The 17,823-nt window shown below is 42.8% G+C and overlaps 1 long non-coding RNA gene across 1 annotated transcript in view; it reads right to left on the reverse strand.

Annotated features, from left to right (window-relative positions):
• The window catches only part of LOC148131302 (uncharacterized), a 76,786-nt gene that overhangs the window by 8,460 nt on the left and 50,503 nt on the right, over positions 1-17,823 (reverse strand). Inside the window, exons 3-4 of the long non-coding RNA XR_015748349.1 lie at positions 14,179-14,317; positions 13,432-13,574 (exon numbers count right to left, since the gene is read on the reverse strand). This is a non-coding gene — a long non-coding RNA (uncharacterized LOC148131302). The remainder of the gene's footprint in view (positions 1-13,431; positions 13,575-14,178; positions 14,318-17,823) is intronic.

The raw sequence follows: 17,823 nt of genomic DNA on the forward strand, positions 1-17,823 counted from the left end.
ACCCAAGTGGCTAACTTGCCAGAGCCATAAATCAAGACTATTGCTTCCACATAAGAGTATCACAGCCTTATTTTAAAGCCACGAGGCCATTTAATGAAAAAGCCATGGGAAAAAGAAAAAGGGAGCAAGTTACCAAAACTGTTCATAATGGATTGCAGAAGAACTATTCTTTGAACAGATTTCCCACACCAAGCCCATTTTTCTAGGGTTGATGCTTCTGGTCCCTAGAAAATGATACAGCAAACTCTGCTCTCCACAGGTTTGTATAGGGGATACATTCATGAGCCGCAGTGGTGCAGTGGTTAGAGTGCAATACTGCAGGCTACTTCTGCTGACTGCCAGCTGCCTGCAATTTGGCAGTTCAGATCTCACCAGGCTCAAGGTTGACTCGGCCTTCCATCCTTCCAAGGTGGGTAAAATGAGAACCCAGATTGTTGGGGGGCAATGTGCTGACTCTGTAAACTGCTTAGAGAGAGCAGTAAAGCAGTATATAAGTTTAAGTGCTATAGCTATTCTACAGATTCTTTCCAAAATGCAACCAACTTAAGGCAAGAACAGGGGTTGGTCTATGATCCATCGGCCCATATTGAGAAATATCTGTGTGTATAGCTTTAAGTTTTATTCATGTTATATATCTTCATTGTGTAAAAACACTCCCACCTGCAGCAGGTCCATAGCTCTGAAATGTTGGTCTGTTTTCCACAGTGGTTCAGAGTTTGTGGCTAATCTTCAGAATATGAGAGAAGAGCTACATTGGCAACATCATGTACTTTTAGTACAGTGTGTGCCAATTCCAGGTGCTCCTTGGTTAACTGACAGGTTTTGGGAAATGCCGGAGCTGCAGAAGACCAACTAGAGCACATCACCTAAGTAGCATTCCATACCTTTTTGCCTCTGATGCTGTTTCTAGTTGTTTCTAAAACTAGCTTCAGAAATGCTTGATTGATGCTTTTTTTGCTTATTACCATCTCATCCCTGCAGGGAATGCAGGGTTGTCTGACTGGCTCCTGTAAGGAGAGTCTATATCATCATTTTGGGGATTTTCTTCCCTTCTTACTAGTTCTTAATGTTTTTCCTTTGTTTCATGCCAAAACAACATCAACTCAGAATTATTTCCTGTAACATTAAGGCAGACCCCCTTTTTCTCCTCTTTTTCTTTCTTATACAAGCAGTCCTCGACTTAAGAACACAACTAAGCCCAAGGTTTCGGTTGCTAAGTTGCTAAGTGAGACAGGTAGGTGAATTTTGCCCCATTTTGCAATCTTTTTACGACAACTGTTAGTGAACCGCCATAGTAAAGTTAATAACACAGTTGTTAAGTCCATCTGGCTTCCCTGTTGACTTTACTTATCAGAAGGTCGCACAAGGTGATCACATGACCCCTGGACATTGCAACTGTCATAAATAATAAGTCAGCATCCAAATTTTGATCACGTGACCATGGGTATGCTGCAACGGTCATAAGTGTGAAAAACAGCCATAACTCTTTTTTTTTTCCCAGTAAGATCATTGCTCTGCGTCAACAGTAAACAAAGCAACAGGGAACAGGCTGTTTTTCTTTCCCACCACATTCTGCAACTCTATGGGAACTTTGTAGCAAGGAAGAACCCAAAGTTCAATATCATAGAAGTAGCAAAGTAGCAAAAAAAAAAAATAAAAAAATCCCCTTTTTAAAAAAACTTGAGAAACACAACAAATGTTGTAATTTAATAGTGATTTTAAAAAAAATAAAAAAATTAAGGGAAATGAGACTGAACTGCTTTGCACTATTGAGGTCAAGGATGAGAAAACCAAAAAAAAGTGGGTTTCATCCAGCCTGAGAAGAAACCAAAAATATGCTTCCATGCAAATTTAAGGTTGTAAACTGGAATGAAGCATGACTTTCTATAGATGAAGATAGTTCAGCGATATAATAGGCCAGTGGTGGCTAACCTTTTTGGGCTTCCGTGCCAAAAATTGTATGCACACTTGTATGCTCGCGCTTGCGTGCCAGCACCAAGAAGGCAATGTGTGCCCCCATGCCCCCTATGCATGCGCGCACAATCCCCACCCACCCAACCACTCCGCCACCCCCTTACCTGCACTGCACCTCACAGCTGATTTTCAGCCAGTTTGAGGCCTTTTTCAGCCTCACAGAGGCTTGAGGAAGACTTCTGCAAGTCTTCAGGCTTTGCAGGCCGAAAACTAGCCCCATTTCATCACTTCCGGTATTTTCGGAAAAACAGGAAGTGATGAAATGGGACTAGGTTTTGGCCTGCAAAGCCTGCAGAAGCCTTCCTCAAGCCTTTGGGAGGCCGAAAAAGACCTCAAACCAGCCAAAAATCAGCTGTGAGGCAAGAACATGCGCGATGAGGTAAGTTTGCCTGCAGCTCGCATGCTGGCACAAATGGCTCTGCGCGCCACCTGTGGCACATGTGCCATAGGTTCGCCATCATGGTAATAGGTCATGGTTGGGTTAATTGAAAGATTATATTTTGAAAATGAAAGGACCAATAAAGGAGAATATTTGTAGCTCAGGGTTGAAGTGAGAGCTCCTTGGTGCTCTCTGAGATTGGTTGCTTTTTTGGTAGATATTTCATTACCCAGACTAGGCAACATCATCAGTGCACTGATGAAGTTACCTCATTTGAGTAATGAAACATCTACAAAAATAACAACCAAGCTCAGAGAGCACCAAGGAGCTCTCAAAATGTCAGGAACATAGTAGCCTGATAGCCAAAAACCAAAAGTACACATATAGACTGGATGAAACTGGGCTCAATAGCTGTAACTGTAAGAGGAATCTTGGAGTCTTAGTGGACAACCAGCTAAATATGAGCCAGCAGTATGCAGCCGCCACCAAAAAAGCTAATGCAATCCTAAGTTGTATTAACAGAGGGATACAATCAAGATCAAGGGAAGTACTAATACCACTCTATAAAGCCTTAGTAAGACCACACCTAGAGTACTGCATCCAGTTTTGTTCACCACATTATAAAAAAGATGTTGAAACTCTAGAAAAAGTACAGAGAAGAGCAACCACAATGATTAGGGGACTGGAGGCTAAAACATACAATGAACAGTTACAGGAACTGGGCTTGGCTACTCTAGTAAAGAGAAGGACCAGGGGAGACATGATAGTGGTCTTCCAATATTTGAGGGGCTGCCACAGGGAGGAAGGGGTCAAGCTATTTTCTAAAGCACCTGTAGGCCAGACAAGGAATAATGGATGGAAACTGAACAAGGAGAGATTTAACCTGGAAATAAGGAGAAACTTTCTGACAGTGAGAACAATCAACCAATCAACAGCTTGCCCTCAGAAGTTGTGGGAGCGCCGTCACTTGAGACTTTCAAGAAGAGATTGGACTGCCATTTGTCAGAAATGGTGTAGGCGGGTCTCCCCCTTGGGTGGGGGGTTGGACTAGATGACCTACAAGGTCCCTTCCAACTCTGATTATCTGATAGCCAGAATGAAATAATTACATCCTCAACCAGCTGTTGAATTTTATTTATTTGTGTTTACTTTAATTATTATTTATTAAATTTATGTACCCCCTGCTCATTTTACAAAACTACTCTGCAGAGTTGACTTCAGCCAATCAGAACTAGAACTCCTACTAGACTAAAATCAATCAACATTTGAACAAAGTTTAGGCATTTAAAAGTTCCCCATTGATTTCAATTAGACATTATGTCCATAGTTAATTTTTTTTCTTTTTACAGCCTTATAATCCCTTGCTTCGAGATTAGGTTGGGGCAACTGAATGGGGTTAAGTGTTTACTGGCTGAATGCCCTTCCTGATGCCTACGTGGAGTTCGCAGCAGACATTTTCTCTTTGCATTCTGATAAACTTCTGTCACTGCCTAGCGTTGAACTCTCAACCTTCCTAGTGGGAAGCAAGTATCTTCACCTCTACGCCACCACACTGCTCATAACATCAAAAGACTCAAGATGGCAGTCACAGCCATGCACTTAAAGCCCCATCTCCTTTGAATGCACAAGACAAAAATAAATACAATAAATTAACTAAATGTATTAGGGCTTGGATCACACAGTTTCTATCTTGACTTTCTTTAACCCCTGCAGATGTCCTTGCCAAGGTTGAATACATGTGTTTATTTTTTCTATTGTAATTTTCTGTCATTGAAATTATTTTTGAAGCTGAAGTACTATTGCTGCAGTCCTCTGACTCCAAGGTACTTTTATCTTCCTCAAAGATGGAGGTTGAGTGCCAGCATGGAGCTGCCATAAACAATTTTCCTATTGAGAAGAAAGGAATTTTTAATAGAGAAGGGGGAAAAAACACTACAGCAAAAAAAGGAAAAAAATACTTCCTGTCCCCACGCTGGCCAACATAAACACCTTACATTTAAGAAATGTTGTTTCGCAAAGTGTTTATAACAAGAACCCAAACTTATTTCCCCTTGCCTGCTGATTTTTTCTCCTCTCATTTCTTAGCTGTGGAAACTTGTATACAAGCTAACCAGAATGATGACCAGATATTGGAAGCATCCTCCCCTATAATAAATTTGTTTCACTTGAGATGGCCAACCCGAGGTCCTGTCAACCTCTGAAGCCTTGCAATATGCACCATAAACTGGAGATGAAAGATAGGGGACCACTTTCAAGATTCCTGGTCAATGATCATTTCTTCTACCTCATTAATCTTGAAGTAACGATCATATGTTCTTATTAAGGAAAGAAAAACAGACCAATGGTCATTCCTTCTACCTCATTAATCTTGAAGAAAAGATCATATGTTCTTATTAAGAAAAGAAGTCAAAGGGCACTTCCTGAAGGCTAAATAAAAGTGCCCCTGAGTAGCAGAAAAATATAACAGAAAATTTTGCTTTGCACTCTTCATTGGCCTTACTTTTTAATGCAGGACATATTAGATAAAATGATTAGTGGCCTCCTTTTCTTCCTCCTCCTCCTCCTCCTCCTCCTCACCCCCCAAAATATATTGACAAACAGGAAAAAACACCACCAATTAAACTCTTGGGTGGTTTGGGGAAAACATTTTGTTTGATTAGTAGATTTGATCAGGTTGTTTGTGTTTTGCACAGGTGGTTCCAAGACATAGACCATCCATTCTTCCGGAACAGTGTTGCCTGTATGTCATTGTTCTAAAATGGTTAGAAACAACTGTATCATGACTTTTTATTTGAGTGTTATATTTTTTGGGGGGGAGCATAAATAGTGAGCTCTCCCACTCTTGGAGAGTCTCTTGCCAAAGTTGGAAAGGTAGCACACAAATGTAAGAAAGAGGGACAGCAGGGAAAGAGGTTGTTGTTTTTTTAACCAACCAAGACTCCGACTCCATGAAACTGCACCCCTCCTGCCTGGAAAGTTGGTTGGAAGAATTTTAATTTTTTTTCTTATCTGGCAAGCTAAAATGGAAATATCAAATGTGCTGGCTTGGTCAATTTCAGATGGCAATCAGGAACTCTGGATCTGAAAAAGAGATTGCTTTTAGAATGTTGATGAGGAGACAAGAGTGCAAAGAAGGAAGGTTCTTTTAAATCTATTAATGCTTGCAGATGACTATCTCCAGTCTTGTCAGTTTCCAACCAACAGATAAACTTATCTTCCCTCTCCACTTCCTTAGTATCATTTATTTTTGTTTAAAACAAGACAGGAGCAAATCCATTCTCCTCACCAAAGGCTAAAGATCATGCACAAGACAGTTCTTGATCAACTGGTTTTAAATGTGGAGTCATTTATGACTTGTTGCTACACCTTCTCATGTTCTCCTTCTGCCTAGTCCAAGCCAAAAAGACCAGGGGTTCCTCAGTGCCAAGTGACCAACTTCGAGGTGGCAAGGCTTCACCACTTTGTAGTGCCAATAGGAAATATGCAGATCCCATCCTTTGAAAGTACCAGCATACACATCGCCCTGTTTATAAATCATTCCTACAACACGGATTTTGAGAATAAGCTAGGAAAAAAGTTTAAACTTTTTAAAGCAAATAAGTAAAAGAGTCAATTGTCTCCCACTTGGGCTGGCAACAGGACAAAGACAGAATCATGAGGATAAGACTTGAGAGGATGATTTGCAAGACATTTTCATTCCTACTGTTAGAAGAATATCAGGATAATACCTCCCTCCCTTGAAACACACACATTCTATCTTAAGGCTTCCCTAGCTTTTAGAAACATGTAGGGGGAACTTGGCTAGAGTATTCACTCGTTCATTCCAACACATAGGATATAGTGGTTTGGTTGCTATAACTTCCATGAGCAGAGAGCCCCAAACTGACCAGTTCCATTGGTGCAAAATCCCATCAGTCTGGTGCTCCTTCCATTCATAATGGTTTTCCTGGCATTTGAAAGTAAGTGTAAGAACTTCATTTCTTTTCCATAGCATCAGAGGTTTAAGGAGCTCTCAGCAGAACGGATCTACCAGTATGATGAGCGAGGTGGGATTAGAATTCCTTTGTTAATTGAATGAGAAGATTTAACTGAATGGGAAGAGAAAGAATAGAATTCTGCTCATATCTGAGATCTACATACTGCCTAGGTGACGCCTTTCTTCTGATTCATCAGTCCTCCTTTTTAGCATTGGGATAACTGCTCCATTTTTGATAGAAGTCAGCTGGGGTGGATTCTCTCCTTTCATGACAGAAGATAAAGAACTGTGCACTTCACTTTTCAAAAGCTCACTGAGAGGCGGGAAATTTTCCAGCTTCTGATGTTTGGCTTAGAATGGTAAATTTCCTGGACTTTCCTGATCTCTGTTTACTATCTAGATAAGTGTTTCTTATCATCATTAAGATGTGTGGACTTCAGCTTCCAAAATTCCTAGCCAGCATATTGTTGAAATCCACACAGCTTAAAGTTGCTGAAGCAGAAAAACACTAACCTAGATCAATTGACTTTTTCCTACCTGAACTTCTGGAAGTCTTTCATTAAGGAAAGCAGCAGGATGAGCACAAAAGGGGTGGATTTGTAAATGCTTGGAATCACACATTGTGCTAAATAACAGTCGGCTATTGTGATTTGTTATAAACCATGGTTTATGGTTGAAATGTTCATACTGAGTGCTAAGGCCCAACACATTCTCCTGAAAAAAAATTGGCTCAAACTTCAGATACTTCAAGAAATATATTGAATATACAGTTGGCGAATAATTGTGTTGGTATGCTGTTGCCTTCCCACTGAAATGGTACCTATTCTACTTGCATTTGCATCCTTTTGAACAGTTACGTGGACAGGAATTGGGGTAAGTAATGTGTTGTGTCTGGAAGGATGGGTCCAAGAACGGAGACAGGCTCAGAAAGTAACTACAGCTCTTTATTAGTGACTTCAGATCTGAGCAAATTGCCCTAGCTGCAGCAGCCCCTTTTATAGAGCTGGCTGCGGCTATATGACCAATGACAGAGGTTTAAGCGTGCCGCGCTTTGTTTAGTCCAATCGCGGCAGCCCATTTACCAGCCAATCGGATCAGTCCGGAGTGACCAATCACGAACCGCTGTTAGCGGACCAATCCGCTTTGCAGGCTTCAAGCCTGCTAGTCCGGAACACCCCTCCCCTCTTGGTTCAGTTTAAGGGGTGGGGTTATATAGTCTCGCAGGTAGGCGGGCCTTCGCACCTGTCTACCTGACTTGTGTTGCTCGAAATGTCTTTGCTTGGTTTCTGGTTCCGACGGGCTGCTTGCCGGAAATCCCTGGAACGGTGAGCTGGTTCCGTAGCTGTGACTCCCTTCAGGTGATCTCGGGATGAGTGGTACTCCTCCCTCGTTGCTGGTGCTTGGGCTCACAGGATTCACTGGGCCGGTTCGGTTGCTGCTACTGGGTGAGATGATCACGTGCCAAGGTTCTTCATCAGCTGGTGAGAATTGTGGGCTTTGATGAGGTGGTTGTGGGGTTCTTTCTTCTAAACCAGATGTTGGTTCAATTTCAGACCCCCCGATTTCCCTTCCCCGTCTGGTTTCGTGGCTAGGGTCACTGATGGGGGATGTGGTTAGCCTAGATCGCAGCTGGTCGATGTGGCATTTCCACAGTCTCCCATCTGTGGTTTCTAGCCGGTAGGAGCGGGGGCCTGTAACTTGGGTTATTTGGGCAGGGATCCACAGAGGGTCACCTGAAAAGTTCTTTGCAAATACAGGGTCTCCTACCTTAAAGGCACGGTGTTTACTGCTGGAGCCCAAGGGTTTCTCTGGGGCGTAGGCAGGATGTAGGCGATCTAGTGGAGATCTGAGTTTTCTGGCCATTAGAAGTTCCGCTGGGCTTTTGTTGGTTGTAGTGTTTGGTGTAATATGCTGGAGACTAGTGACTTTATCATGGATGTTGCCATGTTCCATTTTTTGTAATGTCTTTTTTGTAAACTGAATCATTCGTTCAGCTCTACCATTTGCCGCTGGGTGCGCTGGCGATGTCAGTGTGTGTCGTATGCCATGGTCTGCTAAGTATTGTTCAAAGGCTAAGGCGGTAAATTGAGGGCCATTGTCGGAGACCAGGACATCTGGTAGCCCATGCGTTGCAAAAAGTCTGTTTAATTTTTTGATGACTGCATCAGTAGTGGTGGTCTTCATTTTATTTACCTCGAGCCAGTTGGAGTATGCGTCTACTGTTATCAGGAAGGTGTGTCCTTTTGTAGGTCCAGCAAGATCGATATGGATGCGTGACCAGGGGCCTCTGGGCGTTTCCCATTCGGTTGGCAAGGCTCTTGGCGGGGCTGAGTGTGTCTCTTGGCATTTGCTACAGGTGGCGACCCAGGCTTCAATTTGTTTGTCCATGCCTGGCCACCAGGCGTAGCTCCTTGCCAGTGCTTTCATGTGCACGATGCCCGGGTGTCCATCGTGCAGTAATTGTAGAACTTTTTTTTGTAGTTTTGCTGGTATGACCACTCGGTCTCCCCACAAAATGCACCCCTTTTGTGAGAAGAGCTCTGTTTGTCTGTTCTTAAAGGGTTTAAAGATTTTGTTGAGTTCGATTTGTGGCCATCCCCTGTCCACCCAGCCAAGAACTCGTGCCAAGCATGAGTCTTTTTTGGTGTCCAATGCGATGTATTGCGCTGTGAGTGGAGGCGAGGGAAGAGTTTCAATCTGTAGTATTGATAGTGTGGGAGCCGGGTCATCTTGGAGTTCTGGCAATGGAGAGCGGCTCAAAGCGTCTGCGTGGGAAATGGTTTTCCCCGGGCGGTGCTTTAATTGGTAGTCATAGGCGGCTAAGAACTCCGACCATCGAGTCATTCTGGGGGATAAAATATGTGGAGTAGGTTTATCGCCTGCCAGGATGCCAAGTAATGGTTTATGATCTGTGATGATGGAGAAGGATCTTCCATACACATACTCGCGGAACCTTTTGATTGCAGACACGATAGCGAGGGCTTCCTTGTCTAGATGACTATAATTTCTTTCTGTTTTTGACAGTGTTCTTGAAAAAAATGCAATAGGTGCCTCTGTACCGTTTGGCAAGACGTGGCTTAAGATGTCTCCTACTCCAAATGGTGAGGCGTCACAAGTCACAGTTAGTGGAAGTGTTTCATTGTATTGGATGAGTACTGCATCCGAAGTTAAAAGGCCCTTTACACGTTGAAAGGCATGTTCTTCCCGTCGTCCCCAAATCTAGGAAGCCTTTTTGTCTAGGAGTCTATGAAGGGGTTCAGCAACAGTCGCCTTCTGGGGTAGGAAAATGTTATAAAAGTTAATGAGACCCAGGAAGGCTTGAAGGTCTGTTTTGTGTGGTCTTGGGGCATTTTTGATTGCAGCCAATTTCTTTTCCGTAGGGTGAATTCCTTGTTTGTCAAGGAGGTAACCAAGGAATTCAACCCTTTCAGTGCATAACTGGCATTTTTCTTTCTTTACTTTGAGACCAGCATCTTGGAATTTTTGTAGGACTGTTCTCAGTCTTTTCTAGCTGACTTCTTGTGGGGGCGGCTATTAATACGTCGTTGAAGTAGGGCACGACCCCTTTTATGCCCTGCAACAACCTTTCCATCAGACTTTGAAAAATGCCCGGTGCTACGCTTACTCCAAACTGGAGTCTGTTGCACTTGAACGCGCCTCTGTGCGTGACTATGGTTTGGGCTTCGGCTGTTTCAGCATCAACTGGCAGCTGTTGATAAGCTTGGGCCAGGTCAAGCTTTGCGAATATTCTGCCACCCCCAAGTGAGTGAAGGAGATGTTGGACCACGGGTACTGGATAGGCGCTCTGCTGTAACGCGTGGTTGAGGGTGGCCTTGTAGTCCCCACAGATTCTCAAGGATCCGTCTGGTTTTATGGGAGTTATGATTGGGGTCTCCCAACGGGCATGATCAATGGGTTCTAACACGCCTTGTGCAATTAGTTTGTCCAGTTGCTCATCAATTTTTGGCTTGAGGGCAAAAGGAACACGGCGTGGCTTTAAACGAATGGGTGCGATATCAGGGCGGAGATTAAAAGAGATAGGGGACCCCTTGTACTTGCCTAGTTTTTCGCTGAAAACTTCTTGGAAGTCCTGGACGAGGGCTGCTTCCCAATCTTCGTCTACAGTCTGATTGATGCCTGCCATTTCGATTCCTAATGGCGCGAACCACTGTAGACCCAGTAGGCTAGGTCGGTCTCTGTCCACGATGGTGAGAGGTAGTATTGTGGTGTGTTTCTTGAAGGATATCTGGAAATGACTGGAACCAGTAACCGGAATTCGGTTGCCCTGGTAGTCTTTTAACATAAGTCTCTGAGTGCTGAGGTCCTGGCGGTGGATGTTGGGAATCAGCTGCTTCAGGGTTTTCCAGGATACCATGGATAGGGAAGACCTGGAGTCCACTTCCATGATGCATGGTCGATTTTCAATGTTGACCTCTACACGGATTTTCCTAGCATCTAGGGATGAGGCGTGGCCGATGGTGATAGTTTGATGTGCTTCTTCTCGTCGGGGGGTGCCAGTAAACTTCCGGGTTCTGTTGTATTGGTTCCACTGGTTGTTTGGGTGGTCTCGATTAGCGGCGGGGTTTCCATCTGCTTGTCGGAGGTTGTTTTCCTTCCGTTTGGGACTGGTCCCTCTTTTATTCCGGCATACCTTAGCAATATGCCCTCTTTTATCACAAAACCGACAGATGGCGTCTAGGAATCTGCATTCAGATCGTGGGTGGTTTCCACCACATCCGGCACATTGGAAGTTCGATTTACGACTCCGCTGGTCTTGTTGTTCGCGCTCTGACCGGAGTCTGTGGACTTCTTCTTCGTCACTATCTGATGAGGACTCGATGTCTTCATGGTGGGTGGCTGATGTGTATTTCTCTGTTGGCGTAGCTGTTTCGTTGGTGGGCTAGCGGTTGGCCCCATTGGCCCGGTGCATCCGAGCTGCTGATTTGTGAGTGGCTTCGGCTGTGGTGGCGTCAGCTATAGAGTCTGCGACGGTGATGTCTCCTTTTGCCATGATTTTACTTTGGACCGTGGGGTCTCTTAGTCCCAGGACAACTCAATCCCTCATGGCTTCTTCGAGATTAGCGAAGCCACACAACCCGCCTAAATTCCTTAGGTCAGCTACAAAATCCCCGATGCTCTCACCTTCACGTTGGTCCCTCTGATAAAACTCGTGCCTTCGGATGAGAGTTGGTACTGCTGGTGCGTAGTGGTTGCGAAGGATGGGAGCAAGGGTATCCCAGTCCATCGATTTAACTTCAGCCGGTTTTGCCAGTGCTTTGGCCATTTTAAAAACGGCAGGTCCTCAATGCGTCAGGAAAACTGCTCATTTTTTGCTGGGCGTGGCGTCCTTCAGATTGTTGGACTCCAAGAACATCTGAAACCTGTCCATGTATGAGTCCCAGTCTTCGCTGGCTGGATCGAACGGGGCGGGTGGTACAACGCTGCTGGCCATTCCGCCGATGTCTGCGCGCTGTCAGCCACGTGCTCTTGTTGATCGTAGGTAGTGCTTATTCAGCTCTGCTGTCTCCGGATCCCATCCTCGTCGCCAGTGTTGTGTCTGGAAGGATGGGTCCAAGAACGGAGACAGGCTCAGAAAGTAACTACAGCTCTTTATTAGTGACTTCAGATCTGAGCAAATTTCCCTAGCCACAGCAGCCCCTTTTATAGAGCTGGCTGCGGCTATATGGCCAATGACAGAGGTTTAAGCGTGCCGCGCTTTGTTTAGTCCAATCGTGGCAGCCCGTTTACCAGCCAATCGGATCAGTCCGGAGCGACCAATAACGAACCGCTGTTAGTGGACCAATCCGCTTTGCTGGCTTCAAGCCTGCTAGTCCGGAACATAATGGGTGCTCACCCCATTGTGTGGAGCATGGATCTCAAACCCAGGCTGTCAGCTCTCCAGCTAACAAGCTCAGTGTCTTTAACCACTCTGCCATCACACCCCAGATATAGATATATATCTATCTAATCCTATCTATAGATGATAGATGATAGATAGATAGATAGATAGATAGATAGATAGATAGATAGATAGATAGATAGATAGATAGATAGATAGATAGATGATATAGATATACAGTGATTGGAATGAACACAAAAGTTCACAAAAAAGACCAGCAGCTAATTGTGCAAAGTCAGCTTATCATGATTTATTCAGTAAGCCATGGAAAGCAAACCTTAGCTTAGTGTGATGAGTGAAGCCATTCAACATTTGGGGAAAAAATGGGATTTCCTAACTGGCTTTTTTTCTTTTGAAACTAAGCTGATCTTCCTTTTCTAAAAAGGAAGTCATGCAAGTGCTGAGTGAACTCTTCTTTTGTTGGCCGTAGATAGACCACTCAATATAAATATAAATCTATGTGCTTTTCCCCCCAAGCCCTTTCAACTAAAAATATGTAAACTATAGCCTATATCTTAAAACAATCATATTAATAAAAGACATGTCCATAAGGTGAAGGAGCATTTTGCAACATCTTATGTATTATAGCTTTCAGATATATTGATTGTAGCCCTCAGTCACAAAATATTTGGCAACCCTTACTGTATGTGATAGCTTTCAAACAATTTCATTTAGTGTATGGGGTTTCATATACAGTGGTGCCTTCAGAGGTGGGTATTCAACAGGTTCTGACCAGTTCTGGAGAACCGGTAGTGGAAATTTTGAGTAGTTCCGAGAACCGGCAAATACCAGCTCTGACTGGAGATTTTACAGTATCCTTCCCCTGCCATGTCCACCAAGCCACACAGAACCGGTAGTAAAAAAAATTGAATCCCACCACTGGGTATCTTGGTATTCATCATTAATTGGTTCTGGGAGATGCGATGAGGACCCAATACAATGAGAACCAAACAAATTTTTCCCATAAGGAAGAATCTAATGAGTCACAAGGCAACCAACAGCGACAAGTTCTAGCTTGTGCATTGAAATCCAAACAAATAATAAGTGCAGGGGCAAAATTTGCATGTCAAAATAGGTTGAGTACCAAATTCAATGCGTTTCAAAGCAGTTGAATACCAAAGTACCACTGTAAAATGCCATTCTATATGCAGTTACCATTGCCTGTACATGCTATAAGAAATGAATGTATCAGTGTATTCTTACCTACTCTCTGCATCTGAACAAATGGACTGTTGCGTGCGAAAGCTTAGGTTAATGGTATTCATAACAAATTAAGCTTTTGTCAAAATAATGAAACGTGTCATAATGCCATGACACAACTTCCATCCCTTTATATGCTTGTGACACTGCAAAGCAAGTATAAAGTGAGAAGCAAGACTTGGTGTTGCAATGCACATTTTGTCACCAGCCTCACCCATGCTCCTTTTCAAACACCCAGGGCTTTGACAATAACCACTTTTATAAGGTGCCCCAATTATTATGAAAGTGCTCCAAAGACTCCCCAGGGTAATTTCAAATAAAGGATATCAAGATTCTGTTGAGATCATTAGTCAGGAATCCCAGTTCCTGAGGTTATAAAAAGTCTGTAATAGCCTTATAAGATTACCTCCTCTCATAGCTGATTGTCTCTGTTTATTGCTTTGTGAGAAACCTGAGTGATGAAAGCACCGAAGCCAAAGGCAAATTACTTAATAGATTGGCATTGTGGTTCCCCTCAAATAGTCTGGGCGCTCCTCTTATCTGTTCTATCCTATGAGATCCTCTGCTTGCAACCAGCTATTATCACCTTCTTTATCTAACAACTGAAAAGTATCAGAATTTCAAAAGAACAACTAATGAATGATAGGCAAGGCTAATCAGCTTTGGTGGGGCATTTCCATTCTTTCCTGATGAGAGAAAAAAACTTTTGGTTTGAAACAACATTGCTAGACTAGATCATCTTGTACTTACATGACCTTGCTGTTGTTTCAGGGCTGGAAGATACCAACATCCAAGGAGGGACAAAAGATGCTCACCAAAACACATGTTGTTCAATAGTGTTTTTTTCCCCCCTCTCTCTCTTTTAATTGATTGTGGCCTGCTTTGAGATCTATTAAAACAGAGTGGGTTATACTTGAATAAAAACTGGTGTTCACACCTTTTTTTTTTTTCTACATCAGTCATAATGGAATGCTATCTGGATGCTGACAATGGCCAGCAATAATTCCGCTTTCTCTTCAGTTATGTTCTTAAGAAATGTTTGCCAGAGATCCATAATGAATGAGTGGAAGGTGAATTAACAGGAACTTGATTGAGATAAGTCAACAGTTGATTATGAAAAGGTGTTTAATCTAACAAGAGGGAAAGGGAGAGACAAATTGGTGCTTGATGAGATCATTTCTCTTTTTAAGGAGTGGTCTTGCATTACTTTTTAATCAACATTCTGTTGCCTATGGAAATTCTCAGTCATCCAGGTAATGGTTGTCCCAGTGGTATTGTTAAAAAGGCAAGTGGACTTCCTTGGGATTTTTTTCTTCAAAACATTTCACTTCTCATCCATGAACTGAAGAAGCTTCTTGGACGAGAAGTGAAATGTTTTCAAGGGGAAAAAAAACCAAGTCCACTTGCCTTTTGAATGTCTTTGGGTCAACATTCTTTTATTTTCACCTGATTTGCCAATATTTTATATTTTATTTTATTTATTTAACTTTACTTTTTTGTACTCCGCCTTTATATATATTTTTTACTAATAACAACTTGCTGAACATATCCAACACACTTTCCTCCTCTTATTTTCCCCACAACAGCAACACTGTGAGGTAGGTTGGCCCAAGAGAGAGTAACTGCCCCAGCTGGTTTTCATGCCTAAAACAGAACTAGAACTCACAGACTCCTGGCTTCTAGCCTGGTTTGTTAACCCAGGGGTCCCCAACCGCCGGTCCACAGACCGGTACCGGTCCGCGGAACAAGTCTTACCGGGCCGCTGGTTGCTGGGCGCCGCCATCTTTTTGGTAAAAGTGCTTCCGGTGAGCTTTTCCGGTAGAAAGCTCACCGGAAGCACTTTTTCATCAAAAGATGGCAGCGCCAGCATGCTTCGGTGAGCTTTTCTGGGTAGAAAGCCATTTCTACCCGAAAAGCTCACCGGAAGCGCTATGCGCCGCCATCTTTTGACGAAAAAGTGCTTCCGGTGAGGTCACCGGAAGCACTTTTTCATCAAAAAAGATGGCGCCCAGTTGATGCCGGTACCGGGCCGCGGCGCCCAGCTGATGCCGGTACCGGACCACGGCGTCAAAAAGGTTGGGGATCACTGTGTTAACCACTTGATCAAACTATACAGTACCTCAAAGGACTCTGCAGCTAACTTGTGTACCAAAACCATTTCACCTTTTTTTTTTAACATCCAGTCTAACACTGATAATCTATGTTGGCTACCCGTTGGGGTGGTGTCCATTTGTCCTTTTGCCATCATGCAAACTAAGTCACACTCTGGGTCATGGAAATTACTTCCTTATGTTTCTTTCCTATGAATTGAGATTATTCAGAAATGCTTCTTCAGAAAACCTTAGTTGTTTACCATTTTTTATAAAGAGCAGGAAATTTTCAGTGACATCTGCTTAGAGGTTTTTTTTCCCCCAAGAAAAGGCTACAGGTCATTTACAAAGCAAATTTTACAAGCAGAAAGTCCCAGATCCATTTCTGTTTATTCTCCAAACAGAAATATTTCCTAGCCTGCTTCTGCCACTACTAGTTTTACTACAGGTCTGCCTTGGTAAAGTGGTAGTTTTATGAGAAATCGGTTGGTATTAATAAATGGTTGAAAGAAATCTTTATTTCCTACAAAGGTTTTTAAAGACCTCGAGCTTGATAAGGTGGACGGCTATTTTTAAAGGCCTCAATTAATTTGGAACACACTGTGTATACTAACACTTCCCTCCCACCCACACACACACATATTTAAAGCAGCTCCATGTTTTTGTAATTTGCATAGCTGTTTTTGGAGCTATTCCCAGCATCCTACATGCATGTGCATGCCTAGCTCCTTTAAAATACCAATAATAATAATAACAACAACAACAACTGGGATCTGCTAGCATAATCTGCCAATACTTCACGCAATCCTAAACGCTTTGCAAGTGTTCGACTAGTGATTTGTGATACAAAATCCAGCATTGTTATCTCGTTTGCTGTGTACACTGTCGTTTTTGTGTATAATAATAATAATAATAATAATAATAATAATAATAATAATAATAATAATAATAACCTTTTTTGAGAATTCTTTTCTAATAACTTTTCTCCTATGGTAGGCAGCCCTTCTTGATTCATCTAGAAATTTGTCACCTAAAGTAAATTACCGATACTATTTGTACACAAGTGCAAATATCTGGGGTAATGGTTAGATTTTCCAGTCACAGTTTTCCCAATTTCACTATTGCCTCTTTGAATTCCAGACACTTCCCACAAAAGTCCCAGCATTGGTTTCTTGGTGGTTGCCAGACTGTGGACAAAGAAACAAACATGTTTGCTGATGTCCTATGAATTCTTCCCCCCCCACCCACCCACACACTTTTTTTTAAATGTAAGGTAAGGATGGAATTGCGATCCTGCAAACAAGACTGTAGTTACTGCACTGTAGTCCAATCTATCTCACTTAATATCCTCCAGATATATTGCATCCACAGTGGGGGGAAAAATCTGGAGGGTTTCTTGGAGGAAACAAAAAGCTTCTTCACAGGACATCAAGTTGGTGGAGGCTAGTTGAAAAGAGCTCATGTGATTGCAAAACCTTATCTCAACAATGTGCTTTATACTCTGTAACATTTCCTCTTTATCTGATTACACACTCTGACACAATGTGAAGAATATCAACATTTGGAACAGTGTGTCCATGCAAAAGGAAACAGTTCCTTCGCTCTATTGAAGCAACGAAAGGAGAGAGCCAAAGTACACTATTATTGTTTTTTATATATATTTTGTTTTTTATTTATATATATATATTATCTTGGCCAAGCTTCTTATAACAACAAACAATTTCCTGATTGACATTATGTAACAGTTCAAAAAGCTGCCCCCAAGGTTATAGAAATGGAGACTGGAAGATAGTGAGTAATGGGCTTATCACACATACACACCCCAAAAACACAGCAATCCTTCTTTCATGTATGGACATGAATGGCGGTGACTTGCAATAGACACTATTATTTGTTCTTTGCCAAGACTGAGTGCTTAATCAGTTTTGGGTCCCACACGGGGTGGGATTCTACCAGTTCGCACCTATCCTCTAGAACCAGTTGTTAACATTCTAAGCAGTTCAGAGAACCAGTTGTTAGAAGAAATTACAGACCTAATCCTGTCAGGAAGGCAGGAAGGAAACATTCTGGTGTTGCTTACAGAAACTGCCTCTCCGTTAACCCTTATTACATTCTTGGCAGGACTAGACTTCCTCTCTCAGGAACATCTCTGGAGGTTTTTCCCCCCTCTTTTGCTGGTACTTTGCTTGTGTGGAGTGACCATTCAAAGTTACAATGGCACTGAAAAAAGTGACTCATGGCCATTTTTCACACTTACGACTGTTGCAGCATCCCCACAGTCACGAGAGGCCAGGCGAGGAGATGC

This window comes from Notechis scutatus, chromosome 3 (genome assembly GCF_049901735.1).
Source record: "Notechis scutatus isolate UNSWTSFEM ecotype Mainland chromosome 3, rNotScu1.2, whole genome shotgun sequence".
Classification (NCBI taxonomy): Eukaryota; Metazoa; Chordata; class Lepidosauria; order Squamata; family Elapidae; genus Notechis; species Notechis scutatus.